The sequence below is a fragment of the Nicotiana tabacum genome, chromosome 8 (genome assembly GCF_000715075.1).
Source record: "Nicotiana tabacum cultivar K326 chromosome 8, ASM71507v2, whole genome shotgun sequence".
NCBI lineage: Eukaryota > Viridiplantae > Streptophyta > Magnoliopsida > Solanales > Solanaceae > Nicotiana > Nicotiana tabacum.
Genome location: NC_134087.1, coordinates 91,875,306 through 91,884,544, shown reverse-complemented (window position 1 = coordinate 91,884,544; position 9,239 = coordinate 91,875,306).

Genomic DNA, 9,239 nt, shown 5'->3' with positions numbered 1-9,239 from the left:
TAAGCTTCAGAAAACACTCTGAGTGAAGAGTACTTCTACCCGGAAACTATGAGCTGGATCCCCCTAGGCGAAACGGTTCTACCTGAGTTAAGATTCAGAAATAAGAGGTGTGAACAATAGTGATGCATGCTGAAAATAAAAGAAAAATGGAGATTTTAAGGATCTTATGTTTGGTGACATTCGTTCACTTAGGACCGACATTCTTCACTACATTGTTCATGCTTTAAACAAAGAAAAACTTGTGAGTTTTTTAAAGTGGTGGTTGGTTTGTGGCCTTGATGCCCGGAGTAGCTTGATTCACGACCACTGCTGTCGAAGAACCGATTCTGTCAGCATGGTACCGAGATGTTATGCCGCTCTGTATCATTTTCTAGAGACCCTAGCTTCACAATATTGCCCCCAACTGTTTCATACCCAGATGTCCATGGTACCACTATCCTTGTCTCTAAGGCAATGCATTTTTCTCTAAAATCAAACTCAGTTGTCTTACCCCAGTATCAGTTTGCGTCCGTAGTGCTCATCAACGTTTCTCATAAAGCAGGTCTTGCTTAGGCGACCTTTTCAGCTCTTTTTTAGACACTTTGTTTGTCTTATCGAATGAGATCAGAGATGGATTCGTGCCTTCGTCAATGCCATATATGCCCCAAATTGTGCTCGAAATTACGAGGAAGCTGTAGCCAGTTTTGCAGCCCTTTCTTTGCTTCGATTTTGATGCAGGATTAGACCGAAGGGGACTCAAAGAAAAATTATGGGTAAAAACAGAATAATAATTGGAAGCGAAAAAGAACTGTGCTTAAACAAAAGGTGTCCCTTTCGTGAAAAGGAATAGTGAGACTTATCTGGAGGCATGTGCCGACTTTAATGAATCATGACATGCATTTTGGACTGGATGCCTAATCTGTCTGAGCTATCTAATTCTCAAAATCCGCCACAAATGTTCATCTTGAATTTATCTTGGTTGTGCTCATGACGGAGAATCAAAGACCCTTATTCGGCTAGTAGCGCCCATTACAGGTTTTTGCTAACTAACCTCTCTCATTTCTCTACTAACTGTCACCTTATGGTACCCATCTAGGTTTTTACCAATAAGACTCTCTCATTTCTCTGCTCACTATTGCCTTATAGTGCTCGTATGAGTTTTCACTGATAAGACTCTCTCATTTCTTTTTTTGACTAAGATACTGTATGAGGGAGGTTATCCAATGCCTTTGGCATAGGTACTTCAATCATTCTTAAAATAACATCGATCAGAAGTTCTTGAAAGATAAAAAGGCGAAATGAACCTTGAACTGAATTACAACTTTTGGAATCATTTTTACAGAAAAAATCGTGAAATAAAACAAACCTCTACCCCAGTTTTGGAGTATTGGGAATATGGATTTTTTGTTCTGATGGGACCGAACCCAGGGTAAGGCTGCCTACGTATCCTTTCGGAATCAAGTCGGACGTAGTTCAATGACTCAGAGATTTGTTGTTGTTGTTTGTTTTTTTACAAGTACACAAGTTCCAAGAAGTGAGAAACAAGGAAGACAAATACGGCTCAAAAGGATTAACAAAAAGGGTGACACCTATTTGGAATAGCGAGCAAATGATAGCCTTCGCCACTTCAATCTGAGAAAATCAATGCGTGAAAATTCTACAATGGGTATATATCAGACATAATATCTTTTGACTGCATCTGCATTAATAGTCATGTCTGGTACCCATCCTTCTTCATCTACCAAGTGCAAGGCCCCTTTTGGTAACACTTTATTGATGATGTAGGGTCCTTGCCAGTTCGGGGCGAACTTTCCTTTAGCTTCTACCTGGTGCGGAAGGATGCGTTTCAAAATCAGCTGGCCTACCTCAACTGCCTTGGGCACACTTTCTTATGTAAGAGCATGCCATTCTTTGTTGGTATAACTGGCCGAAACACACTGCTGCTAGCCGTTTTTCATCGATCAACATCAGTTGTTCTAATCGGGTTTTGACCCACTCAGTGTCTTCAATCTTTGATTCCACAATAATTCGGAGAGAGGGAATTTCGACTTCAGCGGGTATTGCAGCTTCAGTTCCGTATACAAGAAGATACGGAGTTGCGCCAACAGATGTGCGAACAGTCGTACGGTATCCCAAAAGAGCAAAAGGCAACTTTTCATGCCATTGCCTGGAACCTTGGATCATCTTCCTAAAAATCTTCTTGATGTTCTTGTTTGCCGCTTCAACTGCTCCATTGGCTTTTGGCCGGTAAGGGGTAGAATGGCGATGTATGATTTTAAATTGTTCGCATATCTCCTTCATCAAATGACTATTTAGATTGGCTGCATTGTCAGTGATAATGGTCTTTGGGATACCAAAACGACAAATGATGTTGGAGTGAACAAAGTCTACCACTGCTTTCTTGGTGACTGCTTTGAAAGTGACGGCTTCCACCCACTTGGTGAAGTAATCAATTGCAACCAAAATGAATCTATGCGCATTTGAAGCCTTTGGCTCGATCGGCCTAATAACATCCATTCCCCAAGCAATGAAAGGCCAAGGAGAGGACATGGGATGCAACTCCGAAGGAGGCGAGTGAATCAGGTCACAGTGAATCTGGCACTGGTGACATTTGCGAACAAATCTGAAGCAATCTCGCTCCATGGTAAGACAGTAATACCCTGCCCGTGGAATCTTCTTCGCCAAAACATATCCATTCATGTGAGGTCCGCATACCCCTGAATGCACTTCACTCATGATCCGCTCTGCTTCTGTAGCATCTATGCATCTCAACAAGTTTAAATTGGGGGTCCTCTTGTACAAAATTTCCCCATCCAGGAAGAAACAACTGGCGAGTCGCCTTATAGTTCTTTTTTGATCTCTTTGGCATGCTCTAGATATTCTCTTATTTTCAGGAATCGTTTTATGTCATGATACCATGGTTCACCATCTGGTTCTGTATCGATTGTATTACAGTAACCGTGTTGATTCCGAACTTGGATTTCTAGTGGATCAATATGAGTGTTGCCTGGATAAGGGAGCATCGAGGCTAGAGTAGCCAATGCATCGGCTAGCTTGTTGTGAAACCGGGGAATGTACCTGAACTCGATAGATTTGAATTTTTTGCTCAAGTCTCTCACACATTGTCTGTACGGAATAAGTTTGATGTCTCGAGTCTCCTATTCGGCTAGGGCTTGTCTGATAAGCAAGTCACAATCTCCCATAACTAATAGTTCACGCACATCTAGATCGATGGCCATTTTCAAACCCATGATACAAGCTTCATATTCCACCGTATTATTAGTACAGCAGAACCGAAGTCGGGCCATCGCAGGGTAATGGTGTCCAATAGGTGAGATGAGGATTGCCCCGATCCCAACTCCTTTGATATTGACAGCCCCATCAAAATACATTTTCCATATAGGGTGATCATCTGGAACCACTTCCTCTATCGAGTTGACCTCTTCGTCCGGGAAGTATGTGCTAAGTGGCATGTACTCATTATCAACTGGATTCTCTGCCAAATGATCTGCCAAAGCCTGTGCTTTCATCACGGTGCGAGTGACATAGACTATGTCAAACTCTGTGAGCAGGATTTGCCATTTTGCGAGCCTGCCAGTGGGCATTGGCTTTTGGAAGATGTACTTCAAGGGATCCATTATGGATATGAGGTAAGTAGTGTAGGCCAAAAGATAATGTCTCAACTTTTGAGCGACCCAAGTCAAGGCACAACATGTCCTTTCTAAAAGGGTGTACTTAACCTCATAATCGGTGAACTTCTTGCTCAAATAATATATTGCCTATTCCTTTCTGCCTGTTGCATCATGTTGCCCCAGAACGCATCCAAAAGAATTATCCATCACTGATAGATATAAAAACAAAGGCCTGCCAGGTTCAGGTGGGACCAGAACAGGGGGTTTTGACAGATAATCTTTGATCCTGTCAAAAGCCTTTTGGTAATCGTCTGTCCATCTGACAGCGACATCCTTTTTCAGCAACTTAAAGATGGGCTCGCACGTGGTTGTGAGCTGAGCAATGAACCTACTGATGTAGTTCAACCTCCCGAGCAAACTCATGACCTCTTTTTTATTCTTAGGGGGTGGCAGATCTCGAATGGACTTTATCTTATATGGATCCAATTCGATGCCTCTCCGACTGACTATAAAACCGAGGAGTTTCCCAGATGGGACCCCAAATGCACACTTGGCTGGATTAAGCTTAAGGTCATACCTACGAAGCCGTTCGAAAAACTTTTTCAAATCACACACGTGATCGGCTTATGTTTTTGATTTTATGATGACATCGTCGATATATACTTCAATCTCTTTGTACATCATGTCGTGAAAAATGGTGGTCATGGCCCTCATGTAAGTTGCCCATGCATTCTTTAAACCGAATGGCATGACCCTGTAATAATAAGTACCCCATGGCGTGGTGAAAGCGGTCTTTTATGCATCATCCTCATCCATTAGAATTTGGTGGTACCCAGCATAGCAATCCACAAATGATTGGATCTCATGCTTTGCGTAATTATCTACAAGAATGTGGATGTTTGGCAAAGGAAAATTATCCTTTGGACTTGCTTTGTTCAGGTCCCTATAGTCGACACAAACTCTGGTTTTTCCATCCTTCTTTAGCACGGGCACAACATTTTCCACCCAGGTGGTGTATCGGACAACTCTGACCATATTGGCGCCTAGTTGCTTCATTATTTCTTCTTTGATTTTGTCGCTCATGTCTGTTTTAAATTTTCGTTTCTTTTGTTGGACTAGTGGAAAACCAGGATATGTAGGAAGCTTATGAACCACCAGATCAACACTTAAACCCAGCATATCATCGTAAGACCAAGCAAACACATCTCTGTATTCAAATAAAAGTTGAATCAAGATATCTCTGGTTTTTTGTTCAGTGTGAATGCTTATCTTCGTTTCTCTAACTTCTTCAAGACTTCCGATATTAATCGTCTCAGTTTCATTGAGGTTTGGCTTAGGCTTGTTTTCAAATTGTTCCAACTCTATTTTTATTTCTTCAACAATCTCATCTTCCTCATATTCAACCTTTTGATGCGTTATTTCGATATTAGATAGCTTTTCAAGATCTGGGCATGAATTCCGCATGCATGTCATGTTATTAAAGCCGACATTAACAAAACAAGACTCCTTCCTTGTGGGGAGAGGAGTTGCTTCCCAGTTGGTGAGCATGGTGTCTAGGTCAATTAGTTGCACATCAGCACGACTAGTGCCTTCACTAGCCTGGATCATATTCACTTCAGAAAAGATCTCGCTAAGGCCATGGCAAATTTCATCAATGTTTGAATGCACCGAGGAATTTTGACCCTCTCGGAGTCATGGCTTAACAAAAGTGTAGAAAATATGAGGGATAGGCTATTGCAAGACCCATCCACTCTTTTTGCGGTGTTTGGATTTGTTTTTGTCTGCTTGTGTTGGCCTGAAGCCTAAGCCAAAAGTACCCCGGTTGCCTAACGGAGCAATAGGCTTTGAACTTCCTTGCAATGATGCCCCCAAACCTTTTCTTGGCTCATAACCTTTTCTCATCATAACCGTAGCCACCATTATAGATGTGGCGGAAAGACGAGGATGCAGAATGGGCTTTCCTTCCTCGACATGGTCCACAACAACCACTTCAAAAGCCTGATAGACAATGGACTCAAACCCTTCCTTGGCCTCAATACAGGGGATTAATGGGTCTTTATAAACGGAAGACTCGTCTTCTCTGTGAACAATAATTTCTTGCCCGTCATGTTCGAATTTGAGCATCTGGTGCAAGGTGGATGGCACAGCCCGGGCTGTATGGATCCATGGCCTTCCAAGAAGAAAGTTATAAGAAGTGACCATGTCCATTACTTGGAAAACAATCTTAAACTCCACCAGCCCAATCGTCATGGTAAGGTTGATTTCCCCCATGGTATCTCTCGCTGAGCCATCGAAAGCCTGGATGCGAACATTGCTGGGTCGGATTCTATCTGTATTGATCTTCATGCTTTGCAAAGTAGAAAGAGGGCATACATCTACACTTGAGCCTCTATCAACCATGACTCTCTTTACATAATGCCCCTCACATTTGACCATCAAGTTCAAAGCCCTATTGTGCCCGGCTCCTTCCTCGGGAAGTTCATCATCGGTAAATGAGATTCTGTTTACGTCAAAAAATCTATTGGCCATCTTCTCTAACTGATTCACTGTGGTCTCCTCTGAGATATGTGCCTCGTTAAGGACCTTGATTAGTACATGGGCATGCTCTTTGGAATGTATGAGCAGAGATAGTAGAGAGATTTGGGCAGGAGTCTTTCTTAGCTGGTCAATGATTGAGTAATCCTGAGCTTTCATTTTCTTCAAAAACTCTTCTGTCTCTGCTTCAGTGACTGGCTTCTTTATTGGCAATTGGCCTCCTCTGATTTGCTCTTCGTCAACTCTTCTGGAGAATAAAACCTCCCCGATCGAGTCAAACCTCCAGTTTCCCCCACTTCCTCTATGATTTATTCTTGCCTTTGTAGGTCATCACAGTTTTGTTATAGTTCCAAGGAATAGTTTTGCATTTGTCACATGGGGTTGCACGACAGGTTTGATTATGATCGGCTCTGTTATGCCATTCGTACCGCCCCGATTCTTCCTTATGACGGGGTGGCCTCCAAGGACATATAACCTTGGGCTTGGAACATTGGAGTGAACCTCTAACCTCGAAACCTTGGGCACAAATAAAGTTACCTTTTCTGAGTTCGAGGCGCCTTTCACAATCAACGGCACATCTCGGCTTGGTCTTACTTCCAGACTTGTTCCTTCTTGAATTGCTCCCACTGTCATTTCTGTTTGGTCGACCGGCTTGTATTCCTGATCTCGGCCAATCATTCCCACGAAATGAACATCATTGTGTTCCAGCAACGAGTTGTTTGTCACATTAGGAGGGTCCTCGCCATTCGTTACTACAATTACTTTTTCAGAAATGAGTCTTTCTATGGCCCCTTTCAGAGTCCAATAGTCATCGGTGCTATGCCCTGGGGAACCTGAATGATATTCACATCTAGCATTTGCTTGAAATCCATGTGAATTCGGATGCATGTCGTGGGGAGCGATGGGTCCAATCACGCCCATTTGTTCAGCTTCTGGAATAGACTAGAGTATGATTCAGCCAATGGAGTGAATTTTTCTACCGGCCTCTGCTCTCGACCATAATCCTGCCTGGGACGAGCATTGTAGGGTGCCCGAAAATTTTGTTGCTGAGGTCGGGGGCCCCTTGGAGATGGTGCCCGTACCTGCTGATTGGGAGGCTGAGCATATGATTGAGAATTGAACACTGTATATTATGGTGGGCCCATAGAGTATTGAGGAATTGGCGGGGGATAGTAATGTTGAGGGTAGCTTGATCGCCCCTGCTGAACTTGCACATAAGGGTGCGATGCCCCTCTTTGAAGTTCCCTAGATCCCGAGGTCATCATAGAACCTTCATCTCTTTTTTTCCTATTTGCAAAACTTCCCGACCCATTTTGGATCGCTTGGGTGGTGGCTTTGAGAGCAGCCTGACTTACAATTCTGCCAGTCTTTAGGCCATTTTCGACCATTTCCCCTATCTTGATTGCTTCAGCAAAAGGCCTACCCATTGCAGACATCATGTTTTGGAAATAATCAGGCTCTTGAGCCTCCAAAAAGACAGTGATCAACTCATGATTATCCATGGGCGGCTTAACTCTGGCCACTTGCTCCCTCCACTTGATGACGTACTCCCTAAAGCTTTCCGTCGGCTTTTTCTTCATATTGGATAGGGAATTGTGGTCTGGTGCAATATCAATGTTATATTGGAATTGCTTGACGAAGGCCTGGGTCATGTCATCCCAAACATGCCAGTGAGAGATGTCTTGGTCAATGAACCATTCAGAAGCTACCCCCACAAAGCTTTCCCCAAAGTAAGCCATCAACAGCTCTTCCTTTCCTCCTGCACCCCTCAACTGGTTGCAATACCTTTTCAAGTGGGCGATAGGGTCGCCGTGTCCATCATATTTCTCAAATTTTGGGGTTTTGAACCCTCGTGGCAAATGGATATGAGGGAACATGCATAGATCACTGAATGAAACACTTTTGTGACCATCTAGTCCCTGTATGTTCTTTATATTCTGTTCAAAACTTTTCATTTTCCTGGCCATCTCATCTGGCTCAATCATCGTGGCAGACATTTCATTTTCCACTGGTGATTCGTATCGAGGAGTCTAATTGTATGGAGTCGAGACCCCAAAAGCCATATTCGGAGAATAGTATTGTCCATCATAAGAATGAGATGGTGGCTCATTATTTGGCCTCATCACAGGAGGTGGTGGCGGGATTGTATATACTGGTGCGCTAGACACGACGAGAGGGGTGTTCCTGACCGGTGCGACTGGAGGTCGCATATTAGAGGTACTGGGGGCAGCATGGAGGCTGTAGTTTGGCACATACCCTTGTGGTAGAATGGGATCGCTCGTTGCATGGAGCGGTGGTTGAGTAGCCTGGGGTATGGTGTAAGTTCCCTCTGAGGGACCCTGGGGTGGAGGTCGACCGGAAACCCAAGCTTCATATACATCTGACAGTTGTTGTCTCAATTTTCTTATCTCCTCAGACTCTTGCTCAACTGACTGACCCTGCAGATTGTCACTGACCGACTCGATTTCATCACTGTTATCCATTACTACTGGTCTCTTAGATCTTGTGAAGTAATGATGTGCTGCCAGATTTACCACAAACCAACCACCTTAAACTTACAGGTTTATGAGACAACAAACGTGTTAGGGTTAGGCATTTTATAGATAAGATTACACGTAATATGTCATGCTCCTAACATCGCCACCATTTCTAAAATGCTTTTGGAAGGCTTCAATGTTTCATTCTGGCCTATCAGCTTGTTGCTTATTGACACTGTTATTTCCTTCTTTTTATTATTATTATTATTATTATTATTATTATTATTATTATTATTATTATTATTATTATTATTATTATTATTATTATTATTATTATTATTATTATTATTTTTTATTTTTTTTCACTCGCCTTATTTGATCCCTTACTTTAGAGCCATTTTAAAATGAATACTTGATCGAGCCTTTTGTGGGTTGCCTACGTATCATGTCGCCGCATGAATCAGATCATTACGTAGTTCAGATATGCAAGACACTTGATTTTTTTTTACAAAACAAACATCAAAAACTTTTTCATTGATTTTCGATATAATATTTTGATACAAGACTCAAAAATCAAGAGTTACATAAAGATAAACGAGACCAAACCTGACTCAAA